Source organism: Bombyx mandarina, chromosome 12 (assembly GCF_030267445.1).
Source record: "Bombyx mandarina strain Sakado chromosome 12, ASM3026744v2".
Taxonomy (NCBI): domain Eukaryota; kingdom Metazoa; phylum Arthropoda; class Insecta; order Lepidoptera; family Bombycidae; genus Bombyx; species Bombyx mandarina.
In genome coordinates this window covers 7,009,117-7,030,033 of record NC_143219.1, presented here as the reverse complement: position 1 = coordinate 7,030,033, position 20,917 = coordinate 7,009,117, and the positions used below count along the sequence as shown (strand labels likewise).

The window sequence follows — 20,917 nt, the reverse complement described above, 5'->3', positions numbered from 1 at the left end:
GATCTAGAAGTACTAGCATTTCTATTTTAATGGTTATACAATTTAAAAAGTTTATTTGTGTTTATATTTCGGCACGGCTATTTGTTTTCGTTCCCGCCCCGAAGTCGTTTCGGAGCCACTCGATTCGGAACGACCTCTAGTAACGGTCCCGATGAGAAGCGTTTTTTCCACTCGGTTACCGGCCAGTGATCTGTTCTGAACGCATCTCCAGTGACGCAAATCATATTGCGAGGAAGGGTTCGGGATTACGAACGCAGCCCGACCGGAATCGGCTAGTCATCGCGAATGATTTTTCTCGATCTTTCTCTCTGTCTGACCATAAAGTCCCTGTGTGTTTGGGGATTTATTAAACTGTTTTAAATTTTTTAGCCTATGTTAACTTTAATGCGCCTTAAGGTGGCTTTTAATTGATAATGCTGAATTAATGAAATAAGTGTTACTATAATATATTACCATAAACATGTAAGCTACTGTATTCTACTGTACCTATATATTCTACATATACTGTATTCACAGTCTGCTTTTAGTTATCACACAGGTTTTTTTAATGATTGAAGTATTACTGGTGGCCCGGAGTCCTTTCCAGTTTCACCAGGACTGGTGGGCGAGCAAAGACTCCTCCAAACACACAGCGGATTCATGAATCGAGCCATGAATGAACGAATAATCACAACATATCGTATTTACAATCAGTACATACGTACGGTTTACTACTAGTTCAAGCTATTATTTACTGTAAGCCTACAAATTTCTCAAGAAAGTAGATCAACCCTAAATTGTCGAATTTATTCGAAGCTACATGTACAAAGGACCGACGAGGGAATGAAAGTTATTTTTCTTACAAGTGCTGTCTCATGTCAAGACCATTCTTTACGTTTCTTCTATCTATTTCTGATACGGTTTTTATCAACACAGAGGGTTAGTGTGTAAAAATACTGGCGTTTTGTTTTACGTTCGGTATACATTAGATATGGTTGGAAAATAGTTACAAAGTTTGTTTGCTGCAGGGGATCACTTTAAATGAAATGACGGCTTTTGCTTGAAAAAATATATACAGTCAAATCTGGGTTAGTGAGAACTGGTTAAGTGAGAGTAATAGCCAGGAACCGTCATTTTAAGCTCCCAAAACCTCTATTAGCGAGATACAGAAACCTCTGTAAGAGAGAGTCGTTTTTCCCTCATGGACCTCTGTAAGAGAGAGTCGTTTTTCCCTCATGGACCTCCGTAAGTGAGACTGCTACTTATCTATGCCTCTATAAGCGACAGTCGAGCTTTATTTATTTACATTATTTAGGAGGAACAAATGACAAAACAAATTACAAATTTAATATCTGCTATTTTATAACTCATTCTTAACTTTTGTGGAACTTCCTTCCATTGTTTTTGTATTGTTTTCTCGTCAATATAGAACCTATTCTATTTCGTGGAACTAAATAACGTTGTTATTTTATCGCATTCTTTTCGAATGGATACGTGTGCCTGTGTACCGTCCTGTTTGTCGGACTTACTCAGTTTATCGTTAATCAATTACGAAGGAAAGTTCTGTTCTGCATCATGTCAAAACGGAAAATTAAAGTAGTGTCATTAAGTGATAAACTTAAAATAGTGAATGCGTTTGAATCCGGAAAATCGCGAAATGAAATTCAGAGGGAGCATTAGCGAGAAACTCGGGCTAGTGAGAAACCTCTATAAGCGAGAATGAGATTGTGCTCCCTTGAACTCTCGCTTATCCAGGTTTGACTGTATTTAAAATTATAAAAAACAACTACCTTTGAACTCAGAACTTATATCTCAAGGTGGATGGCGCATTTACGTGGTAGATGTCTATGGGCTCCAGTAACCACTTAACACCAGGTGGGCTGTGAGCTCGTCCACCCATCTAAGCAATAAAAAAAAAGAAGAAAAAAAAAACCTACAACATAAAACGTTATGCAAAGCGAATAAGAACGCAACCAAATTTAAACACATACCTACACGGATAAAATTTAATATCTGTGCGAAGATTAAGACATCCACCCACCAGCAATTAAATTTGATTTTTATTACACAATGCTATTCCTAAATCGTAAGTACTTACTTCATTAGAAAAATTGTACCTGCCTGCGAGATTCGAACACGGGTACAGTCGAATCGCTCGATAAGAAAGTACCGGGCGTCTTATCCTTTAGGCCACCACGACTTTCATCGCTTCTCGGTCTTATGGTTAAGATCAAAATTTAAAATGGTGAGGTCGTAATATTATCTACTATCAACATTAACTTTACAAGCATGTGATCGATATCTGACTTTATGTGAACAAAATATGGATGTAGATTCATGTTATAATAAGATAGTTAATAAATACATACTTTGACGGTCGGATATGCAAAGTTTTGTGTATGTAATTTGTATAGAAATAAATCATTTACTAACTACCCACAGTTACGAACGACCGTCTGTTAAATAAGATGACCGCTCTATGCGTTCAGAGAGATGAGACCAATTATCGAATTCAGTTTTTCCTAGCTTCTAATATAAATTTCTATAAATAATACTACGTATCTGAGATGTAATTTCCACGATATAGAATTAGGAACCAAACCCGCAGAATAATAAAATTTTCTTTTATCCGGTCTAATCCTGCGCGATGCGACAGTGATACCTTCTAGTTTAAAATGTGTGACAGTCGTTATTACCGTGCAACTGAGACTCGGACACTCATGACTCAAGGTCGCAGTAGTACCTATTCATCTTGAAATATCTGTAGACAGTCTCTAAAGACTGCTCATATTGTATGCTGTACAGCTTCCATATCACTAACGTTAGTAATTCCAACATTTTTTCACGCTAACATAACACAAATCAGAATGCCTTTTACGAAATACGAGACCAATTTGTATTATCTGTGGCCGGCTTGCAGTTAGTTTATTTTGGCCCCAAATGACGTCACACGTAATGAAGTTGCGTCCGGTCGAATTTGATAATATTTTGCATCAGTTCCGAGATACTCGCAAAATACCGTTATGAGAAAAAAATATACATTCAAATGGAAACTTTTGATATTAGTTTCGCAAAATGTATCCACTCTCCGTTTCCCGGTCTGCTTTTATCCGAAACAATAGTTAAATTCAATTTGTATAAAATAAAATATTCGTACAATTAGTGAGCAGCACTGTATTCAGGGTAGTCAATAAAACTATTCATCGTCCGTATCCCAAATCGTCTGTCTGCTATACGTCATTGCTTCCGTGCAACAGTGAACTCACAAACTCGTTTGACCAGCCACTAGTCACTTTGATGTTTCTCTCCACAGACAGCGCCATAATGAGTTTCGAACCGAAAGGACACAATCGCTATCGAATCTACATATAAGATCTACATCTGAGTAATTTAAAATTGTTTTGAATTTTGAATCAAATCATATTCATCATATCATATATGATTTTTTGAAGTTATACTTCTTTAGGCGCGTTATGAAAAATTGATGAGAGTGAAATTTTACGATGCGCGCGCACTGTGACAAAAAATTAACAGAATGAAGTTGCCCGCTAAATCGCTCATTAGGTAATACGACCGACGTAACTTGGCGAGTCTGAATATAGCCGCAGGTGAACTTTCCGAACCGTACCGAGAATTACCGAGTTTATACGATGTCAAGAAAAGGGATGTCCAATATGCGTGTTTGAGGATGTTGTTTAATAGATTTTTTTTCAAACTGATTAAAATTTAAATAAAAAATAAAGTATAACTTCTTACGCGCGTACATATAAGTACAGGCACCCTTTTTTTTTATAGTGAAAAGTTAATCATAAAATTGTGGAGAAAAGTAAACACATTTAAATCATACGATTACAGAAACCAGTGACTGTCCATGATAAACCTTGATTTTATAATTTAAAAGGCCACTCAAGTTTTTTTTTATGTAAACACAATAAATAATAGAAAATGAATTTCTGCTTTACTACTGTCTTTTCAAGGCACAAAATTCTAGTACACGTTACTCTTGGATGAATATCGTGTTTATATTTGTTTCAGTTTTCATTTGCTAATCATTTTTTGTACTAAATCTTACATTAACGCCGTAATTTTATCTTTATTTATATTGTTTAAGAATGTACGTATTAATAGTGAGAGATTGTTAATGGCACAATGATCATACAATTCATATTTTAGAAAATGTAACAGGTTACGGATTTTAGGTAAAAAAAAATTATTACATTGTTTGCTAGGTTTGCGATTCAAGCGACAATGGCCATAATAATTTGCTTTTCAAGAGTTTAAATACATCAATTTTAAATTGAAGTTGTTGGTTGATATGTTTCTTCTTATCAGCCCACAGACGTCCACTGCTGGACATATGCCTCCCTCAAGCCTGGCCACAAAGATCGGCCCTGCACTGCCTGCATTCAGCGGATCCCCGCGGTAGCGGTAGGCAGCGGCTTGGCTCTGCCCCTGGCATTGCTGAAGTCCATGGGCGACGGTAACCACTCACCATCAGGTGGGCCGTATGCTCGTCTGCCTACAAGGGCAATAAAAAAAAAAAACCTCAAAAGATCGTCGGTCCATCTCGAGGTCTACCCATGCTACGTCTTCCGGTACACGGTTGCCACTCAAGAACTTTCTGGCCCCAACGGCCGTTCGTTCTACGAGCAATGTGTCCTGCCCACTGCCACTTCAACGTCGCGATTCATTGGATTATGTCGGTTACCATGGTTTTCCTGTGAATCTCCTCATTACTGATTTCATCTCACAGTGAACCTCCGAGCATAACCCTCTACATTGCTCTTTGACATGTTTATATGTACGTAATTATTCATAAAACTAATACAGAATCAGAAGGAAACTTTTACGTTATAATGATGTTTTCATTCTTTTCTTTTTTCTTTTTTCTATGACATGCACGTAAATTAAGAATTCGATATTTCAGAAATTATATGGCTTAAAGGTCTCGTAACCTGCCATAAAATCATAACTTTTTTTATTAAAATCGAGTGTTATTAACTAAACTCGATATAAGGCCGTGATCGACCATTGAGAATCTGAACATACCTATATTAAAAAACCTTCTGTATGTACTTCATTATGATATTAATATTACTTTGCGAAGCAATAAATAAGCGAACTAAAACAACACAAATCCGGGCAACATCAAGCTAACATTACGACAAAAAAGTTACATAAAGAAAACTTAGGTGAAGAAAAGCAAGCTTTTCTCATTTTCAGATTGTTACCGTCGGCGTGGGCGATACATAACTTTAACTTCCGAAGCACACGCTCTGAAATATTTATTCCTGAAACGTAAAGATCGGGTGGGGGCTGCTCGGGGGGCGGTTTATCCCGCGGTTTCCTTCCCGCCGTGTTTTACTTCGAGAATGGGAAGTCGCCGCCGACGGGTCGATAACGGCAAAGATAAGTTATTGGAGATATGATATCGTTTCTAGTAATGTTTTTTTTTAATTAACTCTCATAGGCAAAGGCTCGTCGTCACCGTAACGGCTTAGCAGACGTTACCAAAGCTAGTAGGCACCACAGCGTGTAACTAACTACCTTAACTCAAAGGCTCGTAAATTGCTGCGTAAAGGTGAAATAAGTTAGGACAATTGTAGAATTGACACACGTAAATATATTATAACAAGCTGCGACTAAATACTAAATGTCATATTAATTTCATCAAAGTTAGTATATTTTCAAGATTAATTTAAGAAGAGTAGCTCTGCTAATGAAGCATAATTAGGACGTCATGTGTGTAATATAATCTACCTTTATTGCATTCGGATAATTTATAATTCTGTTCATTTACTTCTGTGATTTATCTATAATGATTCGATTGAGACGATTGTGGTTCTTTATTTATATTGACTATTTATCTATTATTCGATCCTTCCGATATTTTTTGTAATTTAATATAAAAAAAAATTTGAGGGGTTATTCTAGATTCACCGAGCTAGAGAACACTTTTCGTACGTTATTTGTTTTTATAACAAGCGTTGCATATTCTAGTACAATTGGCAACATAATCTTTGTCAGTTTCCCGACCTCGAGTGGGGGGCACCCCCCACGGTTCGATTGTCTGCGGAGGCTGCCCCGCCGGTGCCATCTGATGTGCCGAGAGCACTCCAGATCTGCATAGATCGTTGCCTTCGTTTTTTCCCTATCGAAAAATCAATACCTACAGTTTCATAAAGTCCGCCGAGAGACGTCCCTTAATTTCATTACAGCTAATATGATCTTGTTTTCCTTAAAAGCTTTTCGTTTTTTTTTTCTTCCAGGTGATATAAAATATTATTTTTATTGATTAACGAGACCTTTTGATGAAACACCTTAACGCATCTACACAAATGCTGTTTTAAACGCGACCCTAAAATTTAGGACTGTTTTAAAGACAAGAAATAATACATCGAAGGCTTTAAAGGATAATGGTACATAATGTGAAAAGCTTTATCACAAAACCGTATCGGACTTTCCGCCGTTTTTGCTCTCAAGGGGAAAGAGTCTCAAACACCAAGCAATAAAGCCTTCAAATCCAGCAAAACAAATACAACGAACATTCCAATGCTAGATATCACTTGCTCCGCCCACACAGTTGGCATTACGACTGTGGGCGCTCCTATTGGTCGCCGCGAAGCCTTCTCCATTTGGAATTGGTTATATTTTTTTCTACAATTGAAATTGGAACCTTACGTTTGTTCTGTACGACTGTAATACGCATGCGTTCTTTGGAGGCGTTACGTCACGTAGACGTAGATACGTTTCGAGGGCTCTGAATGTTTAATTGGATTCCTCTCTTCGTTCCCATTCGTATTTCGAATTCGAATTGTGGATTTGTGGTCGCATCGGCGTTTGTGCGCAGTCGTGTGAACTCTTGAATATAAATACAGCTTCAGTAGAAGTTTCAGGGTAGTAACAGAACAACCTGAGCGGGTTAGTAGTCAAAAAAATTTGAACAACATACAAATAGCAAACGTAACGTGCAAAAAAGAACTTTATTTATTTATTTAAGGATTACCGACTGGGTTTACAGTAAGACATAAAATAACATTGACATGTATAGAGCAATTGATAACTGCAACTCTAATTAGAGGCAATCACAGCATGCATTACATTAATATATCAATAGAGATTTAACAATACTATTAATAATAATAAAAATAAAAAACAAAAGAAAGACAACAAGGACAGTAATACCCGAGTACTCAGACCAAGGCTGAAGCTGAGGTTCAAAAACAACTTTTTATAATTTTGGTCCTGAATATTGGAAGGGAATCGCCAAATATGTCAAGGTTTTCAACTTTTCTGACTAGATTATTATAAAGGTTAGTTAGACGAGGAGTAGGTGAGTGCTTGCCTAGATTGGTTCTGCTAAAGCGGGTGCTGAAAAGAGCTGAAAAATGAAACGAAAAAGACTTGTTTTTCAAGTGATTTATCAAACATCGAGACACCGAATGACAGCTACTGAATGCGTTTTGTTTGAATTTCATCAAACGCCTAGATATTCCGTCGTATGCAATAATGCACCCGCAAATCTGTAGCAAAAGCTCTGTGTTTCAGCATACGAATACAATGACCTTTTGCGTGCATGTCATACAGTTCAAAATCTAACTTGCTTCCTGGTTAGGTGAACCGACCCGATGGTTTCCGCAGCTGACTCTCTCCGGAACAATTTCATTTGCGACTGGGCGAGGATAGCGTTGTAATTACAACAACAATCGATAGAGGCGCCACCGTCTGCCGCACGTTTAATCTCGCCAGAATCAAAGGACCGTCGCCTCATCCACCCCGTAACAGAATTCTTTGATGCCAACGCTACAGTATCGCTTCAATGGTGTACAGCATCCATTGCTTGTTTCCACCTATCGAACATGGCACCAAGTCCTTACAAACAAGCATTGGATATATTACATCGCGGGAATAACGTTTACAAAATAGAGAACTGAAGTCTGAGTCTAAATATATCTGCAAAGGTATTAAAACTAATGTCCAGATATTTTCGCTAACGATCACAATAGAATTATAATTTATTTCATAAAAGTTTTAAACAAGATTGAAAAGTTATTTAAACTAATCAAGCAACATTAATAATCGACCCAATCGAGAAATACATAATTATCCTTTTTAAAGTCACCTTAAATGCAAATGAAAAAAAACTTTTACTTAACTGTTTTTATATTTTCTTTTATAATATTAAACAAAGAAAAAGTTTCCAGCAGAATTGTTGATGATATCATATAAACTTACGTTAAGTTTGTAATTGCGTTACAAATTATCATGGGCACATTGTAGAAATTCCTACTATAGTATCTATAATAAGAGCTTTTTTTTATTTTTCTTTATTTTGCCGTTACAGTTAATATCAAATTGAACGAAATAGTAATTCGTGATTTCGAGGGACGTGGATTCCGATTCCACTCCGGATAAACTTTTGTGTAAGCAAATTTGTTTGCTTTATTTCTGGAGATTGAAATTATAGATATATATTTATTTATTTATATCTAGTTTTAAAATCCCTCTAGTTTGGGAACTGATAACCTTATTTGATTTCGCAACAATAATTAATGTATATAATTATTAAAGCTTAGTAAAATTAACTATATTTATATGTTTTACCACAGGATTTGTAACATGCATGATTCTATCTTCTCTATCTTTCAGTCCAAAGACATCCACTCCTGGCCATAGACCTCCATCAAACCTCGCCACATATACGATTACTGAATACGAAACTCTAAAATACTCTAGATCCATATACAAGTTTGAACAGTTCGGCACATGCAAGCCTCAGTTCTATGAGCGCCGATACTCGAAATCATGTGAACATAGAGCGTAAACTGCATCACTTGGCTCCAAGAAACTTTAAACATTTAAATTATTATTCTAGCAATGCAGTAAAACAGGGACGAAATGAAAAAATAAAAGAGAAAGGAGATCAGATCTAAAACAACAGATGAAAAGAAAAGAAAAAAAAATAGTTTAAAAAAACTAACAAAATACGCTTCTATAGAAAATCCAACAAAAAAATAGAAAATAAATTTTAATAAATTTGTATTAAAAATAGTGTAAGACAAAATGATTTTATTAATAAAAAAGGGTGGGGTGCATGGTATCAGTAGTTATAAATATTTTATGAACAGATACGAGTAGAAAGGTTATTTTGATAATTTGATTAATAAGTAGGTATATCAAAGTTCAAGTTAATCCGACGTTTTGAAGGGGTCTAAATCATGTTCAAAGATTCCGTTACATACATACATACATACTCTGAAGCTAATAAAAGCGTATTAAAAATAGGGATAGAGACAAAAATTTGCAGTAGTATACCTCCGATAGCTACTGAATGTGTAAGTAGTAATGCTCAGAGTTCAGAGCTAGATGTAGGACAATCATCTGATGCTACACTCACTGCACTCAGGTAAGAATCTCGAGATGATGACCACAACAGTCGAAGATGTCAGAGTGGTTTTACAGAAACTGAAAAATAACAAAGCGCCTGGTGTAGATGGCATCCCAAAAGAACTTGATAAAAAAACAAGGGAACGAGCCTGTATGAAGATAGTATCTACATAAGATTCGTTCTTAGTAGAAAATTGATATTATGTATTTAGTTCACTCGATGTGAATGCACCGGGCCTCTTATATTTTAGGCCATGATCATTTCAATATTCGACTTTAAATACATTACCTCAAAGTCCTTGAAATGGTAAATAAAATTTTATCTTTAAAAATTAAAACTAAATCTTTAGAACTAAATCACTATTGACCATTCTTCTATTGTTCCAGAAACTGAATTTCAAATATTCGAAACACAAATTCATGATTAAAGACACTCTATATACTATGAGAATGATACAGGGTGTGATATTTTAATTAAAAAATCATTTACTAATTACGCTATTGAATTTCACAATAACAAAACTGTATAGCCCGAGAGCCCGTGGGATCTACTTGTATGTATTTGACCAGACCTGAATTTTCGTACATTGAGACCCCTATACCTACCATGCATGAGGTGGGGACTCACTAAGCTCAAAGTGGTCGACGCGCCGAGCGCTCAGGTAGGACAGGTGCCGATTTTGACGGATTTTAAATCCATTTGACCACGTCTGCCGTTTTGAAATTTTGAAAAGATATGATTATTATTATCGGAAAATAAGAATGGCAGACCATTATCGCGCATTTTACTTTGTGGCAGACCACTTTGAAAATGCTAAATTGCATTGAAAATGCAAAATTTTGAAAGTAATTGACTAGATCTGCCATTGATTTAATAATATGTTGTTTATTATAGTCTTAAAAACTTATATTGATCACGGCAGACCTCTACATTGCGTACATACATCAACATATAATAAAATCTTAGCTACTACCCGGCCAGATGTATATTATGTTTTCCGTTCACTGTTTTAGAGGAATATAATTTACTTGCGATTTACTTTAGCAATGTATTTACCGAAATTAATATTTTTTTATATTATATATACTAAACTTCATTAGTTAGACAATTAAGAAGTGAATTTTTTATGGAATAATTATAAATAATACGGTACAATGCTGATCAAAAAAGAATTCAATTCCTCATTTTTATTTCGTCAAGACAAAATTTAAAAGTGTTAAATCAGTTAAAAAAATATATCATGCATGCATTACATATTATATATATATATCAATCTTCATTCATCATCATCATCATCGGAGTCATCTTTATCGTTAGGCGACTCGTCTTCATCAACCATTGAATCGAATACTGCAAAAATAAAACATAAATTGTAAAATGAACGTAAATTCATCTGAACATGTTCGAGAAAGAATTGTTATCAACTTACCAGGAACATTGGGGATTAAGTCACTCACAAAATATGGAAGTTGGTCACCTTCGAACCCTTTGAAGGCATATATGTTGTCCTGCTCAATCCAACCATACTCCAATGGGTCTAAAGTTGTCAGTTGCTTTTTGTAAGCATTTCTCCAAATAGAAGAAATATAGTGGGCCCTCAAAAGTTGTTGATAAAGCTCACTCTTATGCGGTGGTATTGAGCTTGCCTCAAATTTTTGATTTTTTTTTCTATAATTTTCATTGATGTCTGAATATTTATAGTTGCTAACGAATAGCTGGAACCTTCCATCATCTACATCACTAGATTTTTTGGCATTGTATAGCTGGCAAGTTAAATGTTGAATGATAAAAATGAGGAATTGAATAATTTTTTTTTTTTTTTTTTTTTTTTTTTTATTGCGTAGATGGGTGGACGAGCTCACAGCCCACCTGATGTTAAGTGGTTACTGGAGCCCATAGACATCTACAACGTAGACGCGCCACCCACCTTGAGATACAAGTTCTAAAATCTCAGTATAGTTACAACGACTACCCCACCCTTCAAACCGAAACGCATTACTGCTTCACGGCAGAAATAAGCAGGGCGGTGGTACCTATCCGCGCGGACTCACAAGAGGTCCTACCACCAGTAATTACGCAAATTATAATTTTGCGGGTTTGATTTTTATTACACGATGTTATTCCTTCACCGTGGAAGTCAATCGTGAACATTTGTTGAGTACATATTTCATTAGAAAAATTGGTACCCGCCTGCGGGATTCGAACACCGGTGCATCGCTTCAACACGAATACACCGGACGTCTTATCCTTTAGGCCACGACGACTTCAGATGATCAGCATTATACCGTATTATTTATAATTATTCCATAAAAAATTCACTTCTTAATTGTCTAACTAATGAAGTTTAGTATATATAATATAAAAAAATATTAATTTCGGTAAATACATTGCTAAAGTAAATCGCAAGTAAATTATATTCCTCTAAAACAGTGAACGGAAAACATAATATACATCTGGCCGGGTAGTAGCTAAGATTTTATTATATGTTGATGTATGTACGCAATGTAGAGGTCTGCCGTGATCAATATAAGTTTTTAAGACTATAATAAACAACATATTATTAAATCAATGGCAGATCTAGTCAATTACTTTCAAAATTTTGCATTTTCAATGCAATTTAGCATTTTCAAAGTGGTCTGCCACAAAGTAAAATGCGCGATAATGGTCTGCCATTCTTATTTTCCGATAATAATAATCATATATTTTCAAAATTTCAAAACGGCAGACGTGGTCAAATGGATTTAAAATCCGTCAAAATCGGTACCTGTCCTACCTGAGCGCTCGGCGCGTCGACCACTTTGAGCTTAATGAGTCCCCACCTCATGCATGGTAGGTATAGGGGTCTCAATGTACGAAAATTCAGGTCTGGTCAAATACATACAAGTAGATCCCACGGGCTCTCGGGCTAGTAGTCACCTAGTTGAAATTGGGTTAAGAGCAAACTCATCCTAATTGCTTAAGCTGAATTGAAAACTAATGATAAACTACAATAACGACTGACTGGAATCAGCTTATTTATCATTAAAATAAAAAAATACGCGTCAACTATAAAACATTCCAGTAGCTCTTTGTCCAATATTTGAGGTCGCATCGACATTCTTGCCACATAATTTCCGAAGTTTCCCGGTAACGTTCTACAGTCCCCGCTACTTATAGAATAGGAAGCGAGTGTAGGTAATGGCGCAAAATAGTGACGCAGTATTATTGCAGGGAGGGTGGTGGTCTCATACTCCTGGCTCCAAGAACCTCCTCTCCCGCCCGAGAGCGACTGAAACGTCCGCGAGAAAAATAAGATCCGTACGCTGTCCCGCTTATTCTTAGGAAAAAGTTCAATTTTTTTTGTATATATATTTTTTTCGTATTCTTCGAGGAAAGATTCGTGTCTGTGTGAGTCAATAAAAAGATGTAAGTGTATATACGAAAGGCGAATGCTTGTTGTCTTTGTGGGACGTCGGCTATGGATTGCCGGGGTATTTGCCTTAAATAGCAGTGTACATTTATATGTAGATTTTGATATTTTTTTCTGTTTACATGTTTACATTTATGGTTTATATATATGGACTGACTTACTCTTTTTTTATTGCTTAGATGGGTGGACGAGCTCACAACCCTGGTGTTAAGTGGTTACTGGAGCCCATAGACATCTACAACCGTAAATACGCCACCCACCTTGAGATATAAGTTCTAAGGTCTCAGTATAGTTACAACGGCTGCCCCACCCCACAAACCGAAACGCGTTACTGCTTCACGGCAGAAATAGGCAGGGTGGTGGTACCTACCCGCTCGGACTCACAAGAGGTCCTACCACCAGTAGGTAATTACGCAAATTATAATTTTGCGGGTTTGATTTTTATTACAGGATGTTATGTGGACCGTGGAAGTCAATCGTGAACATTTGTTGAGTACGTATTTCATTAGAAAAATTGATACCCGCCTGAGATTCGAACACCGGTTCATCGCTCAACATCAATGCACCGGACGTCTTATCCTTTAGGCCACAACGACTTCAAGTTTCCCCTCTAGTTTATTGTCGTATATAACGATTCACAGTAAATTAATATAATGATAAGTATATAATTTAGTCTTGCTTACTTTAGTGCAAACCTATGCTAGATCGAGATTGGGACGAGCTTTGATGGGTTTTTTTTTTCTCTTTTTTTTATCTGACAAGCAAGTATTTTCTGTTTGCGTAACATAATCTGTATTCGTGTAGGTATCAAGTGATGCAATTATTTTTAAGGCACAAATCTTCCAGCAGGTATTAAATTGCAAATAAATCTGTAACAATCGCTCTGTAATATCATTGAGAATCGAGGTGCATACTGGTATTCACCTTGTGATGGTTATAAATTCCCGTAACTGCTTATAGTAGGTGAGGTCAGAGCTGTTTTGCCGTGGACATGCATATGTGCAGGCTTAAAAAGGTGGGACAGCCATTATGTTATACTTATATTAAGACTTCGACCTCATGCCTCAAGGTGGGTGGCGGTATTCATACCGTGTTGCTTATAGGCTGTATTATCCACTAAAGACCAAGTGAATCACCCGAAGGTGTTTGCATTGTTATCATCAATAACATGAACAGTTTATTTCTATAAAACACTAACAGCTAATCTCGTTTTATAAAGATTAAAATTTCCCGCCTTTCAAACACGCTTAAAAGTTTTTGTAGTAGGTATCCGACAACACAGGTTCTTGTTTGTCCAATTAAAAAAATAATACACAAACATGTTGTATGTACCTACAATTATCTGTAAATAGAAACGAAGTAAAATAGAGTCGGAAAGGAACATAATTCAAACAATGAATTTTAATATCATGTTTACATGTACATTAAACATTACTAAATAGGTAACGATTTATGAATATCTTCATAGAAAGCTAACTATTGACAAATGCACCATCTCTGTTTTTCAATAGTAACCGCATGAAATAGAGACATGAGCAAGTTAGAGCACTAAATTTACGAACCTTATGTGAACAGTTACATTTTTATGTTAATAGATGGCGCTGTAATAAAAATTCTGAGATGCAAAACAACTTGGCCAAACTTTTTTTATAGTAATGATGGGTGGGCGCGCCTCTTGGCCCAACTGGTATTAAGTGGTTACCGAAGACCATAAATAGCCATAGTAAGCCCAACGTAAATGCCACACCCACCTTGAGATATTACTTTTAAGTCTCAATTTTACAGCGCAACGGCTGCCCCATTCTTCAAACCGTAACGCTGCTACACGACAGAAATAGGCAAGGTGGTACATAGGTACCCGAACGGGCTCACAATACTCTCTACCGTCAGTAAGCTGTATAACTAATGGAAAGAACGCAGGAAGTTTAGTACCTACGTTAAGTAGCTCGTGGTAATCGGTGTCGCAGGCCTTTACATTCTGATTAATTACCGTATAAAATCAAGACATTTTCTTTGAACTCTCAGACACAGCCCACTGAGTTTCTCGCCGGATCTTCTCAGTGGGTCGCGTTTCCGATCCGGTGGTAGATTCTGCGAAGCACGGCTCTTGCTAGGGTTCGTGTTAGCAACGTCATTAGGTTTGAGCCCCGTGAGCTCACCTACAAACGTTAGGGTTACGCTGAAATAGCCTCTCAAGGCTCTCAGCTTAGGCAGGAAAAAAAAAAAAAAAATCTCCAAGTCTCGTAGTTTCTTCGTCTTCAGAACCAGGTCGTTCTCTCGATTTCGAGTCCTAAAGACTGCGCCTAATCAACGAGAACCGCTCTGCTCCTCCAAAGAGTTTTCTTCTGCTATCTTCTGAGTTGCTTCCACTGTCCGTCTTGGCGACGGGCACTGTAAACCCTTGCATCGACTTATGAAAGCTAAGCATCCAAAAGCGAAGGCACTGACTATTTTATACAAAAAAAGGTCATTAATTAGTGCCAATTCAATTATTACGGCAGTAAAACCAAAATGATGTTAACTATCGCTATTTGGTATTGGTCTAGAATAGCACAATAACAAATCTTCTATTGAATGTCGTAAAAGGCGACTTAAAAGGATTCAACGGAGAAAAGGCAGCAAGTATTTACTAGTGGCAGGGCGTGTGGTAAACCTGCATGCGTAGGTACCGCCATCCTGCCTATTACTGCCACGTAACAGTCAGGCGTTCCCATGTGATCGCTTGACAATCTACATACAATAATGGATCCGCGCATCACTTTGCACCGGGTGGGCGGTCAACTCGTTCACGCGTCTATGCAATAAAAAAACCTAATAGGCACAAAAGTCAAAAAACATCTTCCGTTATGACTAACTATATCGTTATATCGTTTAATGAAATCACACAAAGTAACTAAATCATTCTGTAAACTGCGGAGCGAGTGGTACCACAAATATGCGTCAAAGCAATACAATTCTCAACGCGGCCCCGCTAAACCAAATACATAAAGAGATTCGGAGATGTTGTTCGTTACACGTTTTCTTTGAAAAGCGAAATAAAAGTACCAAGCATATTAATAATAGCCAAAATACTACCTAAATCAGAAGACTATTGCTACCTGTACGCAAACAGTTTTCTTACTACAATATCTGTGCGAAATCGGACAAGTATTATTTTCAAGAACTATTAAAATTAGTACCACTCGAATATTTCTGTTCTACATTCATTTCGATCTATATTACTATGGGCTTCTAAAACGTAACAGTCAAGGCTTGGGATCCAAAGCTAGCTTACAATATTATCACACATGGTTTGTTATGCAAGTCACCGGAGTTCATTTAGCATACCTACCACATTCGTAAATCGATTCAGACAAGCACCCAAATTTTTGCACGTATATTGTACCTAAGTACATAATATTATGTACGTAACTCCGATACCTGTCTTTCGAATGTTATCATTACGCGGTATACAAATTGAATTCAAATCACAAGCTAATAAAATTTCATGAAGCCTTCGTATAATTTTATTTAAAGTTTCGTGGAAGCTTTCGTATATATTTCGTGTAGATTTGTTTACAAAGAATATCGATGTTAATCTCACGTTAGTACTAACAGTATATTCTATTTAATCTTAGTCATAACCTACCTTAAGGCGTGCTGTATTGAGATATCAATAAAAGACGAATTCAAAAGTACTACACGACTAAACAATATATCCTGCTTTCTCGCATGCGTGACAATGGACGTATGTCCGATAGGGAGGATAGACCAATTTTAAATTTCGGCAGCAAAATTTGAGGGGCATTGCTCTCGCTAACTGGTTGGGAAAGGACGAAAGTACACTTTTTTGTGCAGTTTAATAAAAGGAGCGTCGATGTACTTCTGCATTGATCTTGCCCGTTTAAATGCACTTGGTTCGCGAACTCTTATTAAGATTTAAGAAAATCCAATGAGCTGAAACATTCCATTTCATTTCATACACATAAACTATTTTTTTCAATCTATTACCAACCAGAAACGTTACACAGTGTTAAGTTACACATAAAAAAAACTTATTTTTGTCTTCCATTGTTGTTTCACAATATGCCAATTCTTGTTTGTTAAATGTCAAGATAATCATCTCATGGTGCTTTATTATATTATGTCGAAAATATACAGCAATGTACATATCTACGCTTGAAAGGCAAACGTGACTAAGCGACAATAACCATATGTCGATGCGCAAAAAAAAGAAATATATATATGTCTAGGTCTATTAAAATCATTTCAATCCTACAGCTAAATTCGTTAAAATATAATTTTTTTTTAAGGTATTTCAACTTTAAATTAGTCTACTGTAAAGTTGACGCATTGTCGCTTAATCACGTTTGCCTTTCAAGCGTCGATATGTATTATATAGGCTGTGTATGTTGTGTGTGTGGTACATATTTAGGAAACATTCACGAAAACAAACCGGGTAAATTCCCAGTATGAAATAACTAAATAAAACATGTTCGGAAAGCTTTAATATAACAACGTTTATTGCGTTGTACGTTTCATTATTTTTTTTAGGCCAGGTGCCGATCCTCTTACGATGTTCCCGCGCGTAAGGGGGCATATGGGGTATATGGTATATAGTACTATGGGGTATATAGTAATAGGGTATATGGGGATCGACGGTCTACAGGTGTTGGCTCTACCCACTAAACGACTCCCCTGCACTTTCGCTCAAACGTCTTGGCTTGGGGGTTTACCGTGGTCAAAATTCCAACCACACTCGCAACTCACTCTAAGGACGCCTGGCAGATGAAGACTTCGAGGAGAATCGAAGGCTCTGAACCGTCAGCTGTTTCATTATGGCACCCCATCAGGCCCCCCAGGCGGTGCCACTAGTGTCCCGGGATACCCCGCTAGATCCAAAGGAACTTGCCAGATTGAGACGCGACACAACGCCAGCTACCAGGCAGATTCAACGAGTATCGAGGGAACGCGGTAAGCGCCTTCATATTGTCTTAAAGCTACATTGCAGAAAATATCATTATGAACTTACTAAAACAAAATTCGTTTATAATTGCGACTGGAAAATGGCTTTTTTTTATTGCTTAGATGGGTGAACGAGCCCACAGCCCCCTGGTGTTGAGTAGTTACTGGAGCCCATAGACATCTACAACGTAAATGCGCCACCCATCTTGAGATATAAGCTCTAAGGTCTCAGTATAGTTACAACGGCTGCCACAAACTTCAAACCGAAACGCATTACTGCTTTACGGCTGAAATAAGCAGCAATACAATCAAGATTTTCACCTCATATCTCAAGTGGGTGAGTATTCACCTTATAATATTCTTATATATTTTTGCAATTACAATTATTTATATATATCGTACCTACTAAATCCAAATAGAGCCTCTTTGTGTATGGCTTATGAAATAGCGATTTTTCTGAGATACCTATTTGTTTTATATCGTATCATGAAGGAATATTGCCTTTAATCTACGAATACAACTATTGACATGTATTTAGGGTAACTAAGCGCAAACATACACAGACACATAATTAACGACTTCATTTTATGCTGCTTGGTTGTTTATGCGAACTTATTTACAGTGGTGGTGGTGGTGGTGATCAAGGTACAAGGGAAAAGGCCTACCGGCCGGTCAGCAAGCCGTCGGTCAGATCACATAACCGCGCTCACCGGACTCGCTGTTACAGCCAGGGAAGCCGAAAACCCAAAGAAATGGAAGATGATTGTTCAAAGAGCTATGAAGGCCTTTCAAGGACACGACATTCAGCAATGAATTATGCGACTAAAAAGAAGAGATTTACGGTGAGATTCCTTTAAATGTAATTAATATAATAACATAAAGGTCGAGACCTCATCTATCTATATATATAAAAATGAATTGCTGTTCGTTAGTCTCGCTATAACTCGAGAACGGCTGGACCGATTTGTCTAATTTTGGTCTTCAATTATTTGTGGTAGGCCAGAGAAGGTTTAAAAAGTTTAAAAGGTAGATGAAAATGCTCTGAATTAAATAAATATAACATTTTTGTTTTTCCTTTCATATGTCCTCCGTGGGACGGATTCCTTTTGTTTGTTTTAAGTTTATTTTATACAAAAGTTTAAGTCTTTTATTTATCGATTGAGGCACTACGAAGTCTGCCGGGTCAGCTAGTAAAGAATAAAATACACAGGAATTTGTCTAAAGCGTTGTTTGCAAGTTGCAAGCAAACAATGCTTGTGATGCAGATCGATATTTAGGATTGGTTTAAAACCTAACTTTTAGTGATTAAGAAAATAATTTATTAATAATAATATTATAGTGATACAGTGAATTAGGCTATCAAACTAAATTAACATTGAAATACAATTTGAGTTGACACAATTAACGTTTCTTAAAAAATGAATAACGATTTATATTTATTATAAATACGGCTTATTAAAACGCATTTTTTCATCATCATTTTCATCAAAATCATCATGTTACCTCATAATACCTAAGTAATAGAAATAGCTCTGTGTGATCAGTGCATCAATCTTTAATTTAAAATTATTTGACTTTTTTGTTTGTTTGTTTGTTCGTTCATTCTTTCTTTTATTGGACTATGTCGGTTGACGAGCTCAGCTTGCACAAGTGATAAATCGTTGGAGTCCATATTACAACACAGCTTCAATGCCGCCACCTTTAAAGCTCGAAGTCTCTTTTCTTTACCTACCTAAGCCGATAGCCTTGAGAGACTATTTCAGCGTAACCTTAACTAGTAGGTGCGCTCACGGGGCTCAAACCGGAGTGATGCTAACACTGACCCTAGCAAGAGCAGTGTTTCGCAGAATCTACCACCGGATCGGAAACGTGACCCACTGAGAAGATCCGGCGAGAAACTCAGTGGGCTAACGAAGTCTCGACTACATTGTACCTATGTATAACAACTGTCCCACCCATTAAATTGGAACTAGAGGCTGCTTTGGGCCGTACACATTCAGAGTTCGTTTATCCAACTGAGATTTGAAGCTTTGTTCAGCCGTTGTCGTCACACCAGGAATGCTACTATCACAAAAAAGTACATTACATATTTTCATTTCTATCCTTAGTACAATCAACGTACGACGTAATATGGCCAAACGTGTATTTTCAACAAATTAATGGTTTTTTTTATTGCTTAGATGGGTGGACGAGCTCACAGCCCACCTGGTGTTAAGTGGTTACTGGAGCCCATAGACATCTACAACGTAAATGCGCCACCCACCTTGAAATATAAGTTCTAAAATCTCAGTATAGTTACAACGGCTGCCCTACCCTTCAGACCAAAGCGCATTACTGCTTCACGGCAGAAATAGGCATTGTGGTGATACCTACCTGCGGCGGACTCACAAGAAGTCCTATCACCAGTAAAATGTAATGTCGATAACTCTAACATTTATAATCGGTTGGCGTTGCAAAATCGAGTTTCTTTAGTATTACATAGAATTATTTAATTCCATTATTAGTAATCGGCCCGAAGACATTCGAAAACGAGACACATTCTAACGAATTTTAATTCTGTTCATGAAAAAAAAAAAGTAAGAAGTAAACGATATGAATTTTAAGTGCATACAATAATAAAATTCTCCGGCGAACCCTTTCTCCTGTAGTTGCACGTTCGGCGATTGAACCCGCTCGGGGTGACATTGCGGATCGATGTTACGATTACCTGTACTCAAATCGTCTTGATACTTTACGTTTTTAATACGCTTTTATTAGCTTCAGACGTAGGTATGTACGTTTGTAACGGAATCTTTGAACATGATTTTGAACCCCTTCAAAAGCGTCGGTTTAACTCGAAATTCGGTATAGGTACTTATTAAGGACCGATGAAAATTCAATATTAAAAAATAAAAAAAAATATATTGAAATCCAACTAAAAAATTAAAAATAAAGAATAGTTAAAAAAACTTACAAAATAAGCTTTTATAGGGTGCATGGTATCAGTAGTTATAAATATTTTATGAACAGATATGAGTAGAAGGGTTATTTTGATAATATCCTGAAAAGCACACCACGCTTTTTTTTACAATAAAATATTTTTTTCTTACACTATTTTTAATTCAAATTTATTAAAAAAATATATCTATTTGTTAGTTGGATTTTCTATAAAAGCGTATTTTGTTACTTTTTTAAACTATTATTTATTTTTAATTTTA

The 20,917-nt window shown here is 36.6% G+C and overlaps 2 long non-coding RNA genes across 2 annotated transcripts in view; both read right to left on the bottom strand.

Annotated features, from left to right (window-relative positions):
• LOC149501776 (uncharacterized) overlaps nt 1–20,917 on the bottom strand; it is a 423,933-nt gene that overhangs the window by 383,408 nt on the left and 19,608 nt on the right. The window lies entirely within an intron of this gene.
• LOC149501777 (uncharacterized) lies at nt 10,523–12,464 on the bottom strand. The gene is made up of 3 exons (XR_016323966.1): nt 12,406–12,464; nt 10,797–10,936; nt 10,523–10,717 (listed from the first exon to the last, which is right to left on the bottom strand). It is a non-coding gene; the product is annotated as an uncharacterized LOC149501777 (long non-coding RNA).